Raw genomic sequence first — 12,781 nt, 5'->3', positions numbered from 1 at the left:
AGAAATGAAAAAGGAGAAGTAACAACTGACACTGCAGAAATACAAAGGATCATGAGAGACTACTACAAGCAACTATATGCCAATAAAATGGAAAACCTGGAAGAAATAGACAAATTCTTAGAAAAGTACAAGCCTCCAAGACTGAACCAGGAAGAAATAGAAAATATGAACAGGCCAACAAAGCACTGAAATTGAAACTGTGATTAAAAATCTTCCAAATAAGAGAATCCCAGGACCAGATGGATTCAAAGGTGAATTCTATCAAACATTTAGAGAAGTGCTAACACCTATCCTTCTCAAACTCTTCCAAAATATAGCAGAGTGAGGAACACTCCCAAACTCATCTACAAGGTCACCATCACCCTAATACCAAAACCAGACAAAGATGTCACAGAAAAAGAAAACTACAGATCAATATCACTGATGAAATAGATGCAAAAATCCTCAATAAACTACTAGCAAAAAGAATCCAACAGCACATTAAAAGGATCATACACCATGATCAAGTTGGGTTTATCCCAGGAGTGCAAGGATTCTTCAATATATGCAAGTAAATCTATGGGATACACCATATTAACAAACTGAAGGATAAAAACCATATGATAATCTCAATAGAGGCAAGAAAAGTTTTTGACAAAATTCAGCAACATTTATGATTAAAAACTATCCAGAAAGTGGGCATAGAGGGAACCTACCTCAACATAATAAAGATCATATATGACAAACCCACAGCCAATGTCGCTCTCAATGGTGAAAAATTGAAACCATTTCCTCTAAGATTAGGAAAAAGACAAGGTGACTCACTCTCACCACTATTATCCAACATAGTTTTGGAAGTTTTAGTGACAGCAATCAGAGAAGAAAAAGAAACCAAAGGAATCCAAATCGGAAAAGAAGTAAAACTCTCACTGTTTGCAGATGACATGACACTATACATAGAAAATCATAAAGGTGCTACCAGAAAACTACTAGAGCAAATTAATGCATTTGATAAATTAGCAGGATACAAAATTAATGAACAGAAATCTCTTGCATTCCTATACACTAACGACAAGAAATCTGAAAGAGAAATTAAAGAAACACTCCTATTTACCATTACAACAAAAAGAATAAAATACCTAGGAATAAACCTACCTAAGGAGTCAAAAGACCTGTAAGCAGAAAACTATAAGACAGTGATCAATGAAATTAAAGGTGATACAAACAGATGGAGAGATATACCATGTTCTTCCATTGGAAGAATCAACACTGTGAAAATGACTATACTACCCAGGGCAATCTACAGATTCAATGCAATCCCTATCAAACTACAAATGACATTTTCCACAGAAGTAGAACAAAAAATTTCACAATGTGTATGGAAACACAGAAGACCCCAAATAGCCAAAGTAATCTTGAGAAAGAAAAATGGAACTGGAGGAATAGGCTCCCTGGCTTCAGACTATACTACAAAGCTACATTAACCAAGACAGTATGATCCTGGCACAGAAACAGAAATATAGATCATTGGAAAAGTATAGAAAGCTCAGAGACAAACCCACACATGGATGATCACCTTAAATTTGACAAAGGAGGCAAGAATATACAATGGAGAAAAGACAGCCTCTTCAACAAGTGGTGCTGGGAAAACTGGACAGCTACACATGAAAGAATGAAATTAGAACACTTCCTGGCACCATACACAAAAATGTACTCAAAATGGATTAAAGGCCTAAATGTAAGGCCAGACACTGTAAAACTCTTAGAGGAAAACATACCCAGAACACTTTGTGACATAAATCACAGCAAGATCCTTTTTGACCCCTCCTAGAGAAATGGAAATAAAAACAAAAATAAATAAATGGTATGTAATGAGACCTAAAATCTTTGCACAGTAAAGGAAACCATAAACAAGACGAAAATACAGCTCTCGGAATTGGAAAAAAATATTTGCAAATAAAGCAACTGACAAAGGATTAATCTCCAAAATATACAAGCAGCTCATGCAGCTCAATATCAATAAAAACCCAACCCAAACCAAACATAGGCAGAAGACCTAAATAGACATTTCTCCAAAGAAGATATACATATTGCCATCAAACAGATGAGAGGATGCTCAACAACACTAATCATTAGAGAAATGCAAATCAAAACTACAATGCGGTATCACCTCACACAATTCAGAATTGCTATCATCAAAAAATCTACAAACAATAAACGTTGGAAGGGTGTGGAGAAAAAGGAACCCTCTTGCACTCTTAGTCGGAATGTAAATTGATACAGCCACCATGGAGAACAGTATGGAGGTTCCTTAAAAAACTAAAAATAGAACTACCATTTGACCTAGCAATTCCACTACTGGGTATATACCCTGAGATAACAATAATTCAAAAAGAGACAGGTACCACAGTGTTCATTGCAGCACTGTTTACAATAATGAGGACATGAAAACAACCTAAATGTCCATAGACAAGTGAATGGATAAAGAAGATGTGACACATATATACAATGGAGTATTACTCAGCCATAAAAAGAAACGAAATTGAATTATTTGTTGTTAGGTGGATGTACCTATAGTCTGTCATATAGAGTGAAGTTGGTCAGAAAGAGAGAAATAAATTCCGTATGTTAACACATGTATATATGGAATCCAAAAAAAAAAAAGTTTCTGACAAATCTAGGCACCGGACAGAAATAAAGACACAGATGTAGAGAATACACTTGAGTACACAGGGAAGACCAAGTGTATGCTGGGATGAAGTGAGAGAGTAGCATTGACATATATACACTACCAAATGTAAAATAGATAGCTAGTGGGAAGCAGCTACATAGCTCAGGGAGATCATCTTTGTGCTTTGTGACCACCTAGAGGGGTGGGATAGGGAGTGTGGGAGGGAGACTCAATAGGGAGGGTATATGGGGATCTCTCTCTCTCTCTCTCTCTCTCTCTCTCTCTCTCTCTCTATATATATATATATATATATATATATATATATATATACATATAGCTGATTCACTCTCTTATACAGCAGCAAGTAACACAACATTATAAAGCAATTATACCCCAATAAAGATGTAAAAAGAACACAAAATATGAGTTGGGAGAGTAAAAAATGTAGATCTTTTATAATGTGTTTGAACTTAAAAGAGTACCAATTTAAAACAAGTGGATATAATTATGTGTCAACATATATGGACTCCATGGCAACCACAAATCAGGAACACACAATGGATACACAAAAACAAAAATAAATGAACTCAAGCATACCATTAAGGAAAATCATCAAGCCACAAGGAAAGAAACAAAAATAAGAATTAAACAAGGAAGAACTACAAAATGAACCCTAATGCAAGTAATAAAATGGCAATAAGGCATACCTATCAATAATTACTTTAAATTTCAGTGGCCTAAATGCATCAATCAAAAGACATAGGGTGGCTGATTGGATAAAAGAAAACACCAGGACAATCTCTATGCTGCCTACAAGAGAAGCAGTTCAGAAGTAAAGACACACACAGACTGAAAGTGATGCTATGGAAAATGATATTTCATGCAAATGGAAATGACTAGGAAGTGGAGTTAGCAATACTCATTTCAGACAAAATAGATTTTAACCCAAAGAAATATAGTGAAAGACAAAGAAGGGCATTATACCATGATAAGGAGATTAGTACAAGAAGAGAATATCACAATTGTTAACACATATGTACCCAATACAGGAGCACCTAAATATACAAAGTAAATACTAAGAGACATTAAAGGATAAACTGACAATAGTACAATAATATTAGGGGACTTTAACACCTCACTTCCATCAGTGGACAGATCATCCACACAGAAGATCAATATGGCCACAGTGACCTTAAATGACACTATAGACTAGTTGGACTTAATAGAGAGCTACAGTACATTCTATCCAAACACAGCAGAATACATATTCTTTTCCAGTACACATGGACCATTCTCCAGTATAGATCACATGCTAGACCATAAAACAAGCCTCAACGAATTTAATAGGACAGAAATTATATCAAGCATATTTTCTGAGCACAAAAGGATGAAACTGGAAAACACCTGCATAAAGAAAAATGAAAAAACAAATGAACACATGGATACTGAACAACATGCTAGTTAAAAACCAATGGGTCAATGAAGAAATCAAAGAAGAAATCAGAAAATACCAGGAGACAAATGAAAATGGAAACACAACATTCCTAAATCTCTGGGATGCAGCAAAAGCTCTTCTAAGAGGGAAATTTATAGCAATACAGGCTTTAATCAAGAAAGAGGAAAAATCTCAGATAAAGAACCTAACCTACCACCTGAAAGAATTAGAAAAATTATGACAAAGAAAGATCAAAGTCATCAGAAGGAAAGAAATAATCAAGATCATAGAGGAGTTAAATAAAATAGAGAGTAAATAATAGAAAAGAGCAATGAAACCAAAAGCCAGTTTTTTGAAAAGATAATCAAAATAGATTAAACCTTTACCCAGGTTCACCAGGAAGAAATGAGAGAACCCAAATTAACAAAATAAGAAATAAAAGAGGAAAAATAATTAACAATACCACAGAGATACAAAAAATCACAAGTGAATACTATGAACAGTTATATGCCAGCAAATTGGACAACTTAGAAAAAATGGAAAAATTCTAGAAACATACAACATGCCAAGACTGAATCACGAGAAAACAGACAATTTGAACAGTCAAATTACTAGTAGTGAAATTGAATTTTTAATAAAAAATACTCCTAACAAACAAAAGTCATGACCGGACAGCTTCACAGGGGAATTCTACCAAATATAGAAAGGAGAGATAATATCTTTCTCAAATTATTCCAAAAAATTTAAGAGAACGAAACACTCCTAAATTCATTATATGAAGCTACCATTACCCTGATACTAAAACAAACAAAAACACTACAATAAAAGAGAACTACAAGCCAATATCTTTGATTAATATAGAGGCAAAAATTATCAACAAAATATTAGCAAACTGAATTCAACAACATATAAAAATGGTCACAAAACATGATCCATGTTGGATTTATTCATGGGACTCAAGGATGTTTCAACGTTCACAAATCAATCAATGTGACACAGTAACAAAAGAAAGGATAAAAATCACATTAGCAGATGCAGAAAATGCATTTGACAAAATTCAACATCCATTCATGATACAAACTCTCATCAAAGTGGTTATACAGGGAACGTATCTCAACACAATAAAGGCCATTTATGAAAACTCACAGCTAACATCATTGTCAATGGTGAAAAGCTGAAATCCTTTCCTCCATATTCAGAAACAAGACAAGGTGAGAAGTAGTATTCTCACCACTTCTTTTTAACATAGTATTGGAAGTCCTAGCTACAGCAATCAGACAAGAAAAAGAAATAAAAGGCATCCAAATTGGACATGAAGAAGTAAAACTGTTATTATTTGAAGATGGCAGTATACTATACGTAGAAAACAATGAAGTCTCCACCGTAAAACACTAGAATTAATAAATAAATTCAGTGGACTTGCAGGATACAAGATTAATGTACAGAAATCTGTGACTTTTCTATACACTAATAATGAACTATCAGGAAGAGAGAATGTAAAAAAAAAATCCCATTTAAAATCACATCTAAAAGAATAAAATATCTATGAATAAACTTAACCAAATAGGTGAAAGGCCTATACTCTGAAAACTATAAAATACTGATGAAAGAATTCGAGGATGATATAAAGAAATGGAAAGGTATCCTATGCTATTACTTTGGAAGAATTAATATTTTTAAAATGGCCCTACTACCCAAAGCAACCTACAGATTTAACGAAGTCCCTGCCAAAATACCCATGATATTTTTCACAGAACTGGAACAAATAATCCTAAATTTCATATGGAACCACAAAAGACCATGAATTTACCAAAATAATCTTGAGAAAAAGAACAAAGCTGGAGGTATCACCCTCCCTGACTTCGGACTATACTACAAAGCTACAGTAATCAAAAAAGCATGGTACTGGCACAAAAATACACACAAAGATCAATGGAACAGGATAGGAAGCCCAGAAATAAACCATGCACTTATGGTCAATTCATATATGACAAAGGAGCTAAGGAAATAAAATGGAGAAAACACAGTCACTTCAACAAGTGGTGCTGAGAAAACTGGACAGCTACATGTAAAACAATGATATTAGAACATTTACTCACATCAAACACAAAAATAAACTCAAAATTGATTAAAGACCTAAATGTAAGACCTGAAACTATAAAATTCCTAGAAGAAAACATAGGAGGAACAGTCTTTGAAATAAATTGGAGAAATATTTTTTTGGATCTGTCCCCTAAGGCAAAAGAAATAAAAGCAAAAATAAACAAAGGAGACCTAATTAAAATTAAAAGCTTTTACACAGCAAAGGGAACCATCAACAAAATGAAAAAACCTATGGGACAGGAGAAAATATTTACAAATAATATGTCCAACAAGTTTTAATATCCAAAATACATAAACAGTTCATACAACTTAATACATTTTATTATATATTTATTAGTTTTTTGTCATATTTCTTAAACCAATATTTGTCTCAACAGAAAGCCAGGAAACTTTTCTGTAATATCTAATACTTTCCTCAGATTTCAGGGATGAAAAGTATGTGGTGTATTTATATCCATTGATATGGTTTTCAAAACTACGCTGAGAATGCTATCTTTTCATTTTCTCATTAAGGTATACTTTTTAAAAAATTATTTGTTTTATATATTGGCTGCATTGGGTCCTCATTGCTGCATGCAGGCTTTCTCTAGTTGTGGATAGCAGGGGCTACTCTGTTGCTGTGTGTGGGCTTCTCAGAGCACAGGCTCAGTAGTTGTGGCACACGGGCTTAGGTGCTCCATGGCATGTGGGATCTTCCTGGACCAGGGATCAAACCCCTGCTCCCTGCATTGCCAGGCAGATTCTTAACCACTGCACCACCTGGGAAGTCCCTCATTAAGGTATACTTTCATCTATCAATCTATAATTACCATTTTATAAATATGATTCAAGTCATAAATTACTTTCTTCTTTTTCTAGATAAAACTACAATTCCAAACTAGGAAAATGACAATTTTTAAACTGCAAAAAATAAACTTTTAAAATGAGGATAAACTTTTTTTTTAACCAACTTTGTGATTTTTTTATTGATGGACGACAACTTTAGACTCTAGGTATCACTAGCTGTGTAGAATTAGAGATGTAGCATCGTAGAGGAGCAGGCAGCAGAATTAAACAGCAGACATAGGGCAATGTCAATCTTCATTATTTTGCCCATTTTTCATTATGTGTACACAGAAGCGTGAATGCAATTTGAAATCTCTTAATGGCAATAAAGTTACAATCACTCATCTATATTGCTAACATCTTAGCTCCAATATTTCACTTGCAATGTGCACATAAGCAGCTTCTCATCACACAATTGTTAGTCAATTTTTTCCTATTAGGAAACAGCAACTTAATTTTTGTGTTTATTTATCTTTTGAAGTAAAAACTATTTCTTCTCAGATAATAGCTCATTTTTATCATTTATCAAAAAATTAAATGGTGGGGGAGGAAAGTGTGATGTATTAAAAAATTTACTTTTTAAGGAAAGATAAAATTCATTTCAACAAATTTAAAAGTGTTGTTACTGGTGCAGGATCTATTCTACTGTACAGTTAGATGGAGAATCGGCATTATTTCAGAAATATGTTTTTTTTTCCCGTACAATTTCTTTTTTTTTTTTCATCTTTACTGGAGTACAATTGCTTTACAATGGTGTGTTAGTTTCTGCTTTATAACAAAGTGAATCAGTTATACATATACATATGTTCCCATATCTCTTCCCTCTTGCGACTCCCTCCCTCCCACCCTCCCTATCCCACCCCTCCAGGTGGTCACAAAGCACCAAGTTGATCTCCCTGTGCTATGCAGCTGCTTCCCACTATCTATTTTACGTTTGGTAGTGTATATATGTCCATGTGACTCTCTCACTTTGTCACAGCTTACCCTCCCCCCCCCCCATATCAAGTCCATTCTCTAGTAGGTCTGTGTCTTTATCCCGGTCGTACCCCTAGGTTCTTCATGACATTTTTTTTTCTTAGATTCCATATATATGTGTTAGCATACGGTATTTGTCTTTCTCTTTCTGACTTACTTCTCTCTGTATGACAGACGCTAGGTCCATCCACCTCATTACAAATAACTCAATTTCATTTCTTTTTATGGCTGAGTAATATCCCATTGTATATATGTGCCACATCTTCTTTATTCACTCATCTGTCAGTGGACACTTAGATTGCTTTCATGTTCTGGCTATTGTAAATAGTGCTGCAATGAACACTGTGGTACATGTCTCTTTTTGAATTATGGTTTTCTCAGGGTATATGCCCAGTAGTTGGATTGCTGGGTCATATGGTAGTTCTATTTTTAGTTTTTTAAGGAACCTCCATACTGTTCTCCATAGCGGCTGTATCAATTTACATTCCCACCAACAGTGCAAGAGGGTTCCCTTTTCTCCACACCCTCTCCAGCATTTATTGTTTGTAGATGTTTAATGATGGTGATTTTGACCACTGTGAGCTGATACCTCTTTGTGGTTTTGATTTGCATTTCTCTAATGATTAGTGATGTTGAGCATCCTTTCATATGTGAACTCAAAATGGATTAAAGACCTAAATGTAAGGCCAGACACTGTGAAAATCTTAGAGGAAAACATAGGCAGAACACTCTATGACATAAATCACAGCAAGATCCTTTTGGACCCACCTCCTAGAGAAATGGAAATAAAAACAAAAATAAACAAATGAGACCGAATGAAACTTCAAAGCTTTTGCACAGCAAAGGAAAGCATAAACAAGACGAAAAGACAACCCTCAGAATGGGAAAAAATATTTGCAAATGAAGCAACTGACAAAGGATTAATCTCCAATATATACAAGCAGCTCATGTAGCTCTATATTAAAAAAACAACCCAGTCCAAAACTGGGTGGAAGACCTAAATAGACATTTCTCCAAAGAAGATATACAGATCGTGTATTTTGTTAAGTCAAGTGACAATCTATTTCAATCAAATGATTTTGATTTGGAAATTAGAAGTTAACATAAACTATGTTGTGCACAATCTCCAAGGTGTCTCCTTTCATTCTAGCCCATTTTTGCAACAGGGAGAAAGTTTCTCTCTAAAGAGTCACTGAAGATAGGAGGGAAGTCGGTGAGACTTGGTGCTCAATAAGCAGTGTTGGGCACAGACAGTGACAGCTACAGCAGGTCCACATGGCAGTAATACAAGAAGTAGGCTGTGCACTCAGTAGTGGGCTTCAACACTTGGTATTGGTTAATCACCTTGACCATCTGGTCGTTGATGTGCAGCCAGCCGTTCAGACCAATCTGGAAGACATCCATGTTGTAGTGGCCACCAGTGTTGCTGCTGCTGTGGTGGTAGACCACTGCAAATAGCCTATAGGCTCTGTGACATTTAAAATTCTTATTTTTTAACCCCTGGAGAAAGCAGTTCTTTATTAATTTCCAAGTCTACAGGATATCCAATATTTTTTATAAGCTTCTGACTTCCACCAGTCTTCTCGTAAAGAAACCATTTCAGGTACAACACGTGAAAAAGAGGGAGTTTTTCCAGAGTAACTCTTCAACTGATCTCAACCTCTTGTTTGTTTTTGGTGGTATAACCCTGGACAGATTCTCTTGTCACCAAGCTTTCCAATGCATCCTGGATGGTGCATATCTTGTCCAACTGGATATCCAGCTGCAACATGAAGAACGGCTGCAGGGTGGCAGACACTTCTGAACTCTGCTGGTAAACCACAGACCTGATGTGTTCACCAAAAATGCCAGTGATTGGGGTCTGGACAAAATCCGCCTGGTGAATGAACAAGGTCTTATTTCAGGGGCCAACTTGCTCCCATTAGTCCTCATTTCATTTGCCTGGTTCTTCCTGCTTGTCTTTGTTCACTGAGTGGCTTTTGGGTCCATTGGAAATAGTAAGTTTTTCATTATTTGCTGAGAGAAGTTTCTTTAGGTTCAGCATTTCCTCATAAAATCCATTTAGAATGAAGCCTAAGTACTCCTCAGCATCTTTTTGGTGACCCTTTTCAGAAAGGCTCGACTTGATAACTGTCAGGAGTCTATAAGTATACGTTGGTTCAAAGGCAGCTCCAGGGCGGATATCCCTCATGATCCCCAAGAGCTTGTCTGGGTTTTGGAGGCACTGGCATATTAGTAAACTTATTCATTAGCCGAACAAAGCTATCTATCATGGGTGTGGATATACAAGGCCTCTGCACTTTTGAATGCAGAGGAATGAACTTCATCAGGTGATACATCAGAAGGCAAGCAACCAATGCCTGGAGTGTAGCATTAATGTAGCCCCAGTTTCCTTTATTGATCAGCCCGCGGGGTTGCAATGACACTGGTTTATGAATCAGGGTTACGTTCTCCAGTAACTCTGCAATGTTTATGGCTACAGGATCCTCTGAAACTGGAACCAGCCCTTCCTTGACTTCAGCCTGCTTTTCAGAGACCAGGGTAGAAGTGGCGGGAGGGGAATACTTAGTTTCCATGGAAACCACAGACAAGGAGGGAGAGGGGAGGGGAGGGGGTAGGAGGAAGAGGGCTTAGAATCCTGAAAAAGACTGGCCCACGATTTTGCAGGCCTACTGGTGGGAGCAGGGTCTACCACAGAGGCCCGGGCATCTGCAGGAGGGGAGGTGCTCTTAGCTTTCTCAGGGTCCATGTCCGAGCTTGCACAGTGTGCAACTCCACCCTGTTGGCAGCTGTGCCCTCAACCAAGGATTCAAGTATTTGTGCATTGGCACCTCCAAGGTTCTCAGTAGTATCAGTCCCAACCTAAGGCTGAGCCACAGCTGTCCTCAAAAGGTTGTCCATGGCAGCCTCTGTGTGGTAGCAAGATTATTCAATGTCAGCCCCATGGCAGGCAGCCCTCATGCTGCCCCTGCAGTCCTGGCCCTGCTGATGAAGGCTCTAGGAAAGAACCACTAGGCACAGCATCACTGCTGAAGTCCGTGGCATCCTGGGGGCTGCCACAAGTTCTGGGTGTCCCTGACAGGGACACATCACCCATCAACTTTGCATCCTCTGCGCTTACACTGTTCTGGACTCTGGGATTGACATGGCCATTGACCAGGGCTTCTGTGGAAATATACACTCGCTGCCATCTTTCAAGTAACTCTACCCAGGTGGACTTTTTTTGTTTTTGTTTTCTTTTTACGCTCCCTTTGTCCAAGACCACCCAAGATGCCATCATTTTCTAAAACTTCCACCTCCACGTTAGTGCTGCCATCCAGAGCAAGGGCAGAGCCTGGGTACTGGTAGTTGGTGGAGCTACAGTTCACTTCTGTATCTATGTCATCAGGGATCTTTTGGAAAGCTGTGCAAATAAGGATAAATTCAGGGGCCTAAGGATTCAATGTGCTTGAAATACTGTATGTAGTTGGGAGTTCTTGGCAAAGTGTCAGTGGGTTCAGTTACTTCATTAACACCAAATTCAATTCTCTAATAGTCTTCTCCATTAGGTAGTTCATCAGCAGCTTGTGCACCAGGCAGAACTGCTCCACTACATAGACGATGCTCAACGGAAGAGCAAGGAGTCACAAAGAACTAATGGAATTCATCAGAGCTAAAATCTCCAAAAATATACTGTGGGTTGCGGAGGGCCATGGAGGCCTGTTTCAATGAGCCTCGGTGCTCGACTGACTCCTCACGCTGCTTCCCTTCTAAATCAAATTTTTATTTGTATATATTCTCACTAAATTGTTATAGAACAAAAGAAACATTTGCATGCAATAAGTGTTTATGGAATAAATAAAGAGGGGGAAGAGGATGGAAAATCATTAAAGGAAGACAAGTGGAAATCAAGGATGTTCACAAGGGAGTAGAGTTCTATAATTTTATAGACACAAAAGAACTAAGGTACATTTTATTCCACCCATTCATTTTGAAATAAGCACCGAGTCTCTAGATGTTAACATTTCCCTTTTTTCAATGCATCTTCTATATTAAATACTTGTTCAAAAGACAAAAGTATAATTCTGTCCTTGAGACTGAAAAACAACAACAACAAAAACAACAGCAGCAGCAGCAGCACACTCTCCCATGGAAATAAGCTCTTTTCCATTTGAAAGAACTTAATATTATGATCCTCAATAATGAAAGGAATCTGCATTGTATATTGCAGTAAAAATAACAAACCTGTAATGAAGATCTTCAACCAGAAATCACGGAAACTGGACAGTTTACTGTCTGCTCTTAATTTTTTTAGTCAGGATTTTTATTTTAATTGAGAAAGGAAGTCTGTATGCCTGGGTTTCTATTGGCCTCAATCATAATTTCCAACTGTATCTATTCACAGATGACTACATATTGTCCTCTATATGAATAGAAGGAAAGATGTCTGCTGTCCCTTGACATACTATTCATTACAGTGAAAAGTAAATAAGAACTATTTCATCTTCAGAGTATTTTTCTATGACATTAAAATTGAAACAATATTAAAGTCACATTACAGATCTTTATTACATTAAAGACCTGTAATAGAAGATATACAGTAATAACACATTTTTGCTTTACTCTAATGCAGTAATAATGGTGTCAAGTTAAATAAAAATATTCACTAAAATAAACATTTGAGTTACAAACTTAAGAGTTTGCAAATATTACTAGAAGCAAATGAAATAAATTTCAAGGTCTTAAATTGTGAAGGAAAGACTGTGAGTTTAATTGTACTCCATAGTAGTATGAATTTCCTCTTTCCCTTAGGA

General features: G+C 36.6%; 1 protein-coding gene and 1 pseudogene across 1 annotated transcript in view; both read right to left on the bottom strand.

Moving 5' to 3' along the window:
• Positions 1–12,781, bottom strand: part of DACH2 (dachshund family transcription factor 2) — a 644,364-nt gene that overhangs the window by 291,403 nt on the left and 340,180 nt on the right. The gene's annotated exons all lie outside the window — the stretch shown is intronic.
• LOC113609047 (ubiquitin carboxyl-terminal hydrolase 10-like) lies at positions 9,199–11,738 on the bottom strand (annotated as a pseudogene).

Source organism: Aethalodelphis obliquidens, unplaced genomic scaffold (assembly GCF_003676395.1).
Source record: "Aethalodelphis obliquidens isolate GAN/ISIS:26980383/991018 unplaced genomic scaffold, ASM367639v1 scaffold54, whole genome shotgun sequence".
In the NCBI taxonomy this organism is placed as follows: Eukaryota; Metazoa; Chordata; class Mammalia; order Artiodactyla; family Delphinidae; genus Aethalodelphis; species Aethalodelphis obliquidens.
The sequence above is the reverse complement of the archived record's forward strand: the minus strand, read 5'-3'. Positions and strand labels throughout refer to the sequence as shown.